Below are 11,657 nucleotides of genomic sequence, written 5' to 3' on the forward strand. Positions count from 1 at the left end.
TGAACTGAAACTTGCGTTCACATAAAAACCTGCACACAAATGTTCATGGCAGCTTTCTTCATCATTGCCAAAAGTTGGAAGCAACCAAGATGTCCTTCACTAGGTAAATGAATAAATAAAGTGTAGTATGACCAGGCAATGAAATATTATTCAGTGCTATCAAGCTATGAAAAGATGTGGAGGAAACTTAAATGCATATTACTAAGAGAAAGAAGCCAATTTGAAAAGACAACATACTTTATGATTCCAACTATTTGACATTCTAGAAAAGCCTAACTATGGAAGCGATGTAAGGATCAGTGGTTGCCAGAGGATAATGGAGAGGGAGAGAAGAATAGATGGAAAATGGAGGAGTTCTAGACAACTGAAACTATTCTATATTATACTATAATGGTGGAAACATGTAATTATACATTTGTCATCATCCATAGAATGTACAACATCCATAGGAAACCCGAATATAAACTATGGACTTTGGGTGATAATGTAGAATCATTGATTGTAACACATTCACCACCTAGTTCGTGATGTTGATAGTGGGGGAAACTATGCATATGCAAAGTCAGGGGTGTATGGGAAATCTCTGTACTTTCTGTTCAGTTTTGCTGTGAACCTAAAAACTGCCCTAAAAATAAAAGTCTATTAAAAAAAAAAAAGAATGTGTGGAGATCCTGGAGAAAAATGGACCATAAATCTAGAAAAGCTGCCCCACTAAACTCTGAAAGTAATCAGAATTCTGAAAAATCCTGGTTTGGTACTCTTGGTACTCTTACAAGAATGCAATACACAGTGGGGAGCATGAGGGGGAAGGTAGAGAGGCACTGCTTCTGAAGTTCCAAATAGAAAAATCATAGAGAAGATCTCTGATTAATCTGGCTTGAGTTATAAACTAACTACCTGACTTACTCGGGAATATTCTACTAAGAAAGTCTGAGCCAGTTTTACCTGCCAGCCACCAGGCTGATCTTCAGCCATTGGACACCAGCAGTGGCATCCACAAAGATGAAATCCTGATACATCCATATATATTGTTATATAAGTACTATTGGAAAGCATCAAGTGAGTACCTCTCTGCTGCCCACAACCTTGACCCTTCACCATGTCTCCTGGACCTCCCCTCACTATGCAGCTACTAAAAGAGTAACTCTATAACTCAGCCTGGCTTCTATGGCTGACTTGCAATTTGATCAGTTGGGCCACACCAGTTAAATATTTTGATGGTGGATCAGCTTGATTAGTGTGCAAACTGTGCAATCAAAAAGGCCCTGTGCTTAGAAGGATCCTGTACTTAGTTTAATGTTTGGCTGTCACCATCTTGAAATTCTTAATAAATTTTGAACAAGGGTCTTGCATTTTTATTTTTCACTGAGCCTCAAAAATTATGTAGCCTGTTCTATTTGATTACATGGTTGTAGTCAGGGGAAAAGTTGTAACAGTGGAAAAGTAAATGCTGGAAACACTGAATACTACATACACTGAACATGTACACTTGTAATTCGAAGAATGAATGAAGTCCTGAGGACAAGTCAAGGGAGGAGGCTCTTAAAAGTAATCAGCCCTGATACAAGGCTCTTAATAATACTTTCAGAAGTCATAAGAGTAGTTGCCTATGGAGGGTGGGTGGGGTGAGGATTGAATAGGTAGAGGCACATGGGAACTGTCTGGGGTGATAGCAATGTTTTATATCTTGATAGGAGTTAGTATGCATTTTTCAAAACTCAGCAAGTGTACATTTAAAATTGGAGCACTTCATTGTTTATAAATGTTATATCAAAAGAAAACATAAAAAATATTGAACTCTAGGTAATGATATGCATGCTAAAATATTTAGGGGGAAGTATAAGTATATTCACACCTTCAATTTTGATGTTTGAAATGCATAGAAAATGAGGTGGATTAAGGTATGGATAAGGGATGGATGGACAGATGGATGTTTGGATGGATGGATGGATGGATGGATGGATGGATGGATGGATGGATAGATGATAGATAGATGATAGATAGATAGATAAATAGATAGATAGATAGATAGATAGATAGATAGATAGATAGATAGATAGATAGATAGATAAATGATAGATAGATAATGTGATAAGGCCAGTGGAGTCCAAGAGTAATAGAAGGCTCTGTGTGATGAGTATATGGGTACTCACTATAAAATTCTTTTGACTTTCTATGACTGAACTTTGTCATAATAAACTGTTGGGAAAATTTACTTTCAAAAGAAAAGGGCAGCTTCCATTTGGTTTTGAGATTTACTAGTGCCAACATTTGAGCAGACTTAGCAGTTATTATGACACAGAACAACTAAGCTAATAGGTGAATTGTTTTTTGCTTAAAATAAAAACTCAAAGATGCTCTTTTCAGATCTGCAAGTCCTTAAAAAATTTACGAAATATTTTTGTAAAGTAGGAGATTTCTTGTGCTCATCTTAAAGCCATTTGATGTTTGCATGTGCCTAAAAATTCTAAGTTCTCAGAATGATCTATAATGCATGGAGTGTATGCTCTCAGCAGTGCTTTTCCTCTGTTCTTGACGTCAGTTGCCATTTGTAAGGGTTGCCAAGGTGATGACCAGACCCATCTAAAGACAAGCCTACAAGAAAGGACAGCATACTTATTTTTTCTCCCTTAGCATCAAATATATTTAAAATTCACAACACATTGAGTTGGATGAAATTTTACTTCACAGAGAACAAAACTTCAGAGTACAGAAAAAACCCCCCTCCCCCACCCCTTTGCAGCCCTGATCTTAATTACTGGATTTGTTTAAAACAAAACAAAACAAAACAAAACAAAACAAAAACTATATATAGACTTTTACATCTGCTACAGTTTTTTTTTTTTTCCTGGAAAAAATTGTAAGGAGGTGCTGGTCGTATTACATATAATCATTTTGGTAAAGTCAATAGAAAGACTTGGTTTACTTTAAATGCAGGCCTAGGAAAAGTTGGGATATGCTCAAAAAAGGAATAGTTTATGTTTCTTGGAAAGTATGTGATTTAAAAAAATTAATTAAGAAATAATATTGGGGTTAATTGATATGTTTCTAATAGGACAGATCTGTCATGTTACACTAATGCCAAGTTTTATACCCATAAAAGTGTAGGTTTTACACATTAACAAATATGTTTTTATTTTGTGGCAGCAATATATAAACCATCATTATTTGAGGAGGAACTCCATCACAGTTAAGTTGAATTTCATTCTGTTTTGAAATAAACTCAACCTAATATTAGAAAATTAAATTCTGGCATACATCTCAGATACTCTCTTTCTGTTGGTGGCTCTTTTATTTCAAAATTAGTCCTTAATATTGTACACTTAGAAGTGTATATTTTGCATTATTGAAATTCATTTATTTCCTTTTCAAATAAAATTGGAAACATTAGATAAATGTTGTTTTCTAGGGAAACATATTTTAAAATGTTTATTCATTTATGTTCGAATAAGCATTTTAAAATATTTTATGTGAAATACAGAACTTTTTGTTCTTGAGCACATTTCCCTCCAGGATGTCAACTATAGAGCGTCAGGAATATATCTTCCCTCAAACGCCCTTAGATTTTCTTAATTACCCATTGTGGATTTCATGATACACCTTTTTTTTTTAGACAATTTCCATTTTTAACCCTAACCACTTCTCGGGCAAAAGATCCTATAAACTTAGTACCAAGTGTGTAAGATTCTAGCATACCTTTTTAAATGCATCTTAAAATTGTAAGATCAAGTTTCAAATCATGTGAGCTTTTGATATGGACTTTGATTGAAATTCTGTGTACAGTCACCCAGTCCACTTTTTTCCTGACTTCCTGGAACTGGATCATACCACTCCCCTGAGACTCCACCACAAGCCCAGGGCTCAGAGTCCAAGCCACAGGAGGTCATTTTCTCTCCTTTGGTTATTTTGGAATTTCTAGTTTGTAACTTCTTAGCTCCATCACGTCTTCTTTGAGAGTAATCAGCATTTCATGCCAGTTGTGCAAACAGATTTTAGTTTGATTCTCAAAACAAAGGAATGGAATAACATGTTGAATGGTAACATCTTCATGGGATGTAGAAATTGCTGGTGTGAGTAAAGGGCCGGGGAGGGAAATATTACAATTTGAAATACCCGCTGGTTGTGTTAGCTTTCTCAAATTTTCTGAACTTCTGTTTTGCTGGAATTTTAAGGGCAAGAGGAATCTATTAATGAATTTCTTATGGGAAACTTTATGACAGTAAGTTAGTCGCTAAGCATCAATTGATCTTCTGCTTTGGTGCCTGGCTCTGCAATGAGATGTTACAGTACTTGTGCCTTCCTGTGACTTTTCCCAAGTATCAAGCTTCAGAGACCACATAAAGAAAACCAGGATGCCCCTCAGATGCACACAATCTGTCCCTCCCTAAGTTCTCATTCCTCACAAATTCTCTGGCTTTGGGTTCTTTTTTCCTGTCTCTCCTTGCAGTGTGACCAGCTTAGACCTCCTGTCTAGCTTCGCCAATATCAGCTCTGCATTTCCACAGCCCACCTCCCTCTCACCCGCCTGGTTTGCTTAATTTCAGCAGACTGCTCCTTCTATAAAAGCCTCTCCCCACTAACTCCAACCTCAGGAATCACCCCCTTCCTCCTCCACTCTCTCAGCCTTCTCACCAAAGGAAAGGATTAGATATATTGACTTTTTCTAGATACACTTAAAAAGTACAGGGGGAGTTACTGAGCAGAGCTCACAGAACTTTAATACAGGAGGCAATAGAGTTGAGAGCTGTGTGAGCTTGGGCTAATTACTTAACAATTCTGAATCTGTTTTCTTTTCAGCAAAATAGTGATGATAATGTTCACTTTATGGTGTTATTGGAGGGATTAAGTAAGACAAGGTACAGAAAGAACCTTACGCATAGCAAGGTTAAAAAGATGGTAGCCATTATTACTTTGAGATTATTTCTGAATCATGGCATGTAGTATTTGTGTGGAAGCCTGAACCTAGGTGTAAAGGCAACAACAAAACAACATGAGGAAATAAATCAGTTTGGACCATAGAAATTTAAAACGAAAGTGAAAAAATGGCCCAATGCTTCTCTGTTTATTTAAACTTCTTATTTTTACGTATACTCATTCAACTAGCATGTTATTAAATGCTTTCTATTTGCCAGGTGTTATTACTGCAATAGACAGCTGAGTAGATGTTCCTCTCCTCCAGGGACTTGCAATCTAGTTGAGAAGACAAACATATAAATAATCGTTTAGGATATGTGACAAATATTGAAAGGGTCGTATTGCTGTGAGAAGCCCTCGATCATGCCTGGAGACTTCTGGAGAGGCCAAACTCCTGTTCTCAGTTCCCGGTAGAAGCAGCAGGGCAAAGAGGAAAACTTTTTCACTGTGGAGCTAGCCAGGGTCGGAAACTGGTGGCCTGTGGGCCATACCAGGACTGCATATTGTTTTGTTTGGTCTATAGCATAGGGTTTTAAAATGCAAAAATACGTTACATAAAAGTCCAGAATTATAGGTTTTCCTGAAAAAAATTAAAAATCTGGCAATTCTGGACTGTAATCAACTGGATATAGACCAGCTGCTTTCAGTTTGTTTTACAACCAAACCACTTGACCTGTCGTTTGACCCACCTAGGCTAAGTGGGCATTTGAAATTTCAACCTTTCAAGCAGGCACACGGATCCAAATCCAACTTTTGCTACTGACTAATTGTATTGCATTCAGCAGCTGACCTTGTTACTTTAGGCAAATGATATTAATAATACCACCTTTCCACTTTTTAGGAAGTGGATTGGAACAGCGTTTTTCAACATGTGGTCAACAAATGACTTTTGTCAGTATTGCCTACAATAGTGCTTCTCAAAATTTACTGCGCATACAAATTCCCTGCAGACTGCACTCTTTCAAAGTCATAGAGCTGTGTCATCTAACAATACAATACAGTAGTCATTTGTCATATGTGTCCATTACAATTTAAATTACTTAAAATTTACTACCTCAGTCACACTAGTCACATTTCAAGTGCTCAATAAATGTTCCATGTGGCCTGTGGCTACCTTACTGGACAGCGCATCATGGAAAGTTCTTTTTGGATAGTGCCGTAGACAACATTGTCTGAGTCCATTTGAGATCACATGATAATCTGGGGGATGTCATTTTGTTTGATCTAGTATGTTTTATTGATTAGGGTTTCAAGTCTTTAAAAGTAGATGTTAATGTCCAGAAGATTAAGTCGCAAATTATTTTTATCCTACAGAGGTACAAATGATTTATGTCCAATAGAAAAGAACCCTTTCTGAAGCAATGGGAGAAGTTTTCTGACCATTATCTGGCTCCAGTTTGTTAGAGAAAGTCTCTCAGGCTGAAAACCACTAGAAATCCTCCCCTCCAGGCACCCTGCTCTTCTCTCCCACCCGCTTCTTCTCTACTCCTTCTGGCCAACAGAAGTCATTGACTCCATACTTCCTGCCTTGCACTGTAAACACTCCCTCCAGCTGCTGCCTGCATTCACTCCAAGTTTAACTATGTAATTGCTAAAGACCCTTTTCCCAGACCAGTGCACATACTTTTAACATTCTTATCCTCTGGGTTAGAGAACTGTTCACAGAATTTTCCTCACCTTTCCTTTAAGCTTCCTTATGCTCCCTATTCTATGACATTTATTTGTACTGTTCATATATAAAACTAAATTTTTTTGTTGTTAATTCTGGGAATGGTGCCAAAATAATTTTTCTATAGCACAGAACTGTTTATTGAGGAGCCTCTGTGTTTGTAACACTATAATTTATTTATCATCTAAGGAACTACTCAACAAGAAAAAGGGAGAGGAAGATTTTGTTCTCTGGTTTTCAAAGTTTATACAACCAGACTAAGAAAACTCAATCTAGAGTATAACTTGACAGGGTCTTGGCACAGAAGTGCTGTTCAGACTTTTGTAATAAAGATAATAAAGACAGTGTTGAGTTAGGGAGAGAATAAAGTAGAAATGCCCAGGAAGAAAGAGATCAACAGGCCACTCAAACAGAGTTTTATAAAGTGGCTCTCCAGGGTCCAAAGGGTAACACTCAGATTTATGGGCCCAGAAGATCCATTTTTGGTTTAGACATTAGAACCTGGTGAGGGATGTTTGGTCAGATATCTGTAAATTGGAGTGTAATATTTTATCTTCAGTGATACTGGGGTGGAGAGGGCCAAAGAAAGCTTGAATTCAGTTGGAAACCAAATACTCATATCCTGTCTTTGACTCACATCACATATAGCACTTCGTTTTATTCCAGAACTTATATTCTATTTAAATTTTGAGTTGCATCTGAAAATAAATAAATTGCCCTTAACACATTGTCAAATGGTAACACTTCTTATTAGGATGTTAATAATATGGACAAATGTCTAGGTAAATTAGTTCAATTCCAGTTGTACTGTCATGTTGGGGCCTATAGGAGTTCAGTGTCGCCCCAACGGTAGGGGTCAGGGAGAGGGATAAGGACGGCACAGAAGCGTAGTTAGCATTTTCCCTCGGTTCTTCCTCTAATGAAGCAATGAAGAATCACAGGTCATTGAGATTTAATAGTTTTATTAAAAATGTTTCAAAAAGACAAAGAATGCTCCAAGGAGGCACATGGTCCCAGTGCTGTAAAGGGGCCAAAATGGCTACAAAAGGGCAAAAAGGCCACAAAGGGCCACCAAAAAGAGAGAGATCTCAGAGGGGCAAAAAGGGGAGCCCCCGAAGAGCAGAAAAAGGACCTACAAGCAAGAATGTCTGCCTTATATTTGGGCCGTGATGGGTGGGTCCAAAGGCATTCCCAGGTGATTGGCAAGTGAGGTCATTTTGATTGACACCTGTTTGCTATATAACTTTGCCTAGTGCACATGTGCTTACCCAGAATTCTACTACCATTGGGGTGTTCTTTGGGCAGTCTTTAGGCTGGGCTTCTATTCCTTTGTTCCCCTTGTCACTCATGTCTGACTAGCTACCTAACAGTATCAATCTCAGTTTTGAATTTCCTAGCTATAAAACCTGGGGCAAGTTACTTAACCTTCTTGTGCCTGGTTTCTTCATCTGAGAAATGGGGATAATAATAGTAACTTCCTGACAAGATTGTAAGGATTAAATAAGTCAACATATGAAGAACATTTAGAATAGTGTCTATTATATTATAAGCCCTCAATATTAACAGCTATGCTCATTTTACCTGAAAAGAGTGTACTAAGATTGTGCTTCTGAATATTTGTATAAAAGTTAGCATACTGTAAATATTCAATCCCAGGCGGTCGTACTAAATAACAATAAAACACAGCAATAGGAGTTAGTCTCGCTTTTTTAAATGGAGAAGCACATTTTGAAAGGGTAAGAACAATTTCATCATTTTAAAGTCTGTTCTTTAGTAAGAACCAAGAAAATTTCTAAACCAAATGCTAATCTCTGTGTATTAGTCTGCTAGGGCTGCCTCAACAGAATACCACAGACTGGGTGGTTTAAACAACAGAAATTTAATTTTTTTTCACAGTTCTTGAGGGGAGAAGTCCAACACCAAGGTGTTGGCAGGGATGGTTTCTGGTAAGGCCACTCTCCTTGGCTTGCAGATGTACACTCCTTGCTATGTCCTCACCAGTTCTTTTCACTGTGCACACACACCCCAGATCTCTCTCTCTCTCTATAAAAACACAAAAACTATAGGAGAAGAGCCCCACAGCTATAGCCCCGCATAAAACCAAAAACACCCCCAAAAAGGCTATATCCAAAAATAGACACACAGGGGGGGAGAGCGCTGACACATAAAAAACAGGGGGGGGGACACAGAAAAAACAAAACAGACCACAAAACACTCCCCCACACCCTCGCGCTGAAAAACTTAAGGTCTCTTCACTGGATTCAGAGAAGGTCCAACCTGAGTCATGATGACTAAGGGCTACTTCCCACCACACTTCCGCATAGGCACCTTCTATGTCTTAAGCAAAATTCACCATGCGTTGTTTTGCTTGAGGTATCTTCCTCTTTGTCTGTACTCATTCTTTTCCCTACTCCTAGAATACCTCTCCCCATGTCTGTATGTCCATGTCATACCTATATCTCAGAATCCAACTTAGATGCAGCTTCCTCCTGGAAACCTGTCCCAATCCTCCATGATGTATGTCTTCTGTTCTCAGCTCCCAAAGTAGTGTCTCTCTTTCAGAATTCCATTTTATATCAGTCCATGCCTCAGTTCTTCCATGAGTTCCTTGGGTGATGACTAGTTCTAATTCATCTGCCATAATTCTTCCCTAGTACAGAGCCTTATTCTACATAGATGTTCCCCAAAAATGTGTTGAATGAAACATCAATTGCATGCCAATGACAACCAGGTAGGAGTAGATAAGAGTATGAGGGATCAGGAAGGATAAATACCAGATTTTAACTATGGTTATCCACAGAGGAGTGAGGGCTTTTACTTCATATTTTCTGTAATTCTGAAATGTTTGAATTTTTAAATTATATATATGTATGCATTACTTTTTTAATAAGAAAAAGTATCAAAAACTTTAAACATTTTTTTCAAAAGAGCTAGATTAGAGGGAGGAAGTTGATGTCAGGATGCATGGGTGTAATGCATTGTCCATATGGCCAAGACAGTGAAGGAGGAGGGCTTTAGAGGCACCTGATAGAGATATGCACCCATGCAGAAGATTCCATCCTAAAAAAGAATTTATAAGGTTTGTAGAATTGCTTGATTATTTAAAATATGTGCATGTTTAATGGATGAAAATGAAAACTCAAAAAAAGTTATGTATGATAAATGACATACTTATTTTCTGTGATATTAAAAAAAATTTAAGTAAATGTAATGCAATTCATTTTTAAATATAATTTTTTACCACATATCAAGCCTGCAACTTATCATTTTTTATTTTCTTCTTCTGGTCTTTATATCACATGGAAAATTATTACAGAGTTTCAGAGAAAAAAAATTGAGATTGTTTTTGAAATTATAAAGCACAGAGTCTTTCAGTGATGATTAAGAGAAAATAGATTTCAGCAGGGTAAATGATAACATGGTTAGAAAAATAGGAAGGTAAAATCTATTTTAAAACATACCTTCAGGGCTTATGCATACCTATAAGATTACCTACACAACGCTGAATTACACACACACACACACACACAATTAAGCAAAGCTATGAATATTTATGCTCATTACACTTAACAACACATATATGTAGAATCTAAAATTTTGGTTGGTTATATTTACTCTGCTTTGAACACAAAGTAGAAGTGAGTCCAGAGAAAACATGAAGTGTGCTTTCCCAGAGTTTAGTTCTGCCATAGAACACAGTAAATGTTGTCCTCTGGGAGAGAGGCAAGCCATTTAAATTCAGAGAACAGAGTCTTAACACTAGCAAGCTATTTTTAGCTCAAGCTGTAGCTTAATTTGGAATCCAACCAGTTGAGGTCTTGCCTTTTCTTGGATTGACTTTTTTTTTAATGGCAGTAGGTATCTATACATATGGAGAAAGTGTTCTCCCAAAGCAGCATTTCAAATGTTCTTGAAGAATATATATTCTAAAACTGTTGAAAAAAATGGAGCTTTGAAAGTTGTTGTTTATCTATAGACTGTGCTTTTTTCAAATTTGTGGTATGGCTCTAAGAAAAAGAAAGATGCTCTTAATTTGTTTATTCAACCATAGTTCTGGGCGGGGAGTGGCATGCGGTATGCCAACCTGCACAGCTATCAGGTAGAACAGCAATACTGCCTTGATGCCAGGTGTCTGGCTGGAGGGCCTGATGAAAGTAAGGACGTGGGGAGTTTCTTGGCTTCCAGGAGAAAATGCTACTCATGTTTGAAAGGATCTCCCTGAGCTTAAAGGGTAGCCAGACACCTATTCTATCAGCCATGGTGACTTTGCTACAAGGGTCCCTGCTCCTGACTGTCCATCAAAATAGTCTGAATTTAAATTGTAATAAAATTTAAAAATTAGTTTTGTCAGTCACACTAGCCACATTTCAAGTGCTCAATAGCCACGTGTGGCTAATGGGCTACTCTAATGAATAGTGTAGAGCCTTTCCATCATGACAAAAAATTCTACTGGACAGCACTAGTTTATAACAATGACAAAATAACAGGCAGTTTTGTGAAAAGCACTAGATAGAGAGTTAAAAGACTCAGAACTTTGTTTTATTCTATCCTTTATTTTCATTTTCTTTCAGTTGTGCCTTTGAGTTATAACTCAGAGGACAACTTTACACACTGGGCTTGAAAGACTCATGTCTTTTGCTTTAATATTGCACTTCTGAAACCCAGCTATCACAACACATCAGAAGCTTTTGACACAGGACTAGGATATAGATACCTCAGTTAGTATCAAGCACTAGATTACTATTATTTTTGGTCAAACACATATATAGTGCTTACTGTGTACCAAGTACTATTTTAAGCACTTTATAAATATCATCTCATTCTCATAATCACCCTGTGAGCTGGTACAATTATCCTCATTTTCTAGATGAGGAGACTGAGGAGCAGAGATAGTAAGTCACTTACTGAGCGAGTAAGCAGTAGGGTCTAGATATGAACCCAGGCATTCGTCCTTCATAATCTATGGTCTTAAACATGCTTAATGCTGTCTTTATGAAAATCCACGTGATTTGAGAGAATTGCTTCACCTTACTCATCAAATGAGGAAAGCAAACTAAATGCTTTCTAAGATCCT

At 37.4% G+C, this 11,657-nt stretch overlaps 1 non-coding gene across 1 annotated transcript; it reads right to left on the reverse strand.

The window, feature by feature from the left end:
- Positions 1–11,152: 11,152 nt before the first annotated feature.
- Positions 11,153–11,318, reverse strand: LOC111734393. The gene has a single exon (XR_002778433.1).
- Positions 11,319–11,657: the final 339 nt, after the last annotated feature.

Source organism: Pteropus vampyrus, unplaced genomic scaffold, assembly GCF_000151845.1.
Source record: "Pteropus vampyrus isolate Shadow unplaced genomic scaffold, Pvam_2.0 Scaffold14, whole genome shotgun sequence".
NCBI lineage: Eukaryota > Metazoa > Chordata > Mammalia > Chiroptera > Pteropodidae > Pteropus > Pteropus vampyrus.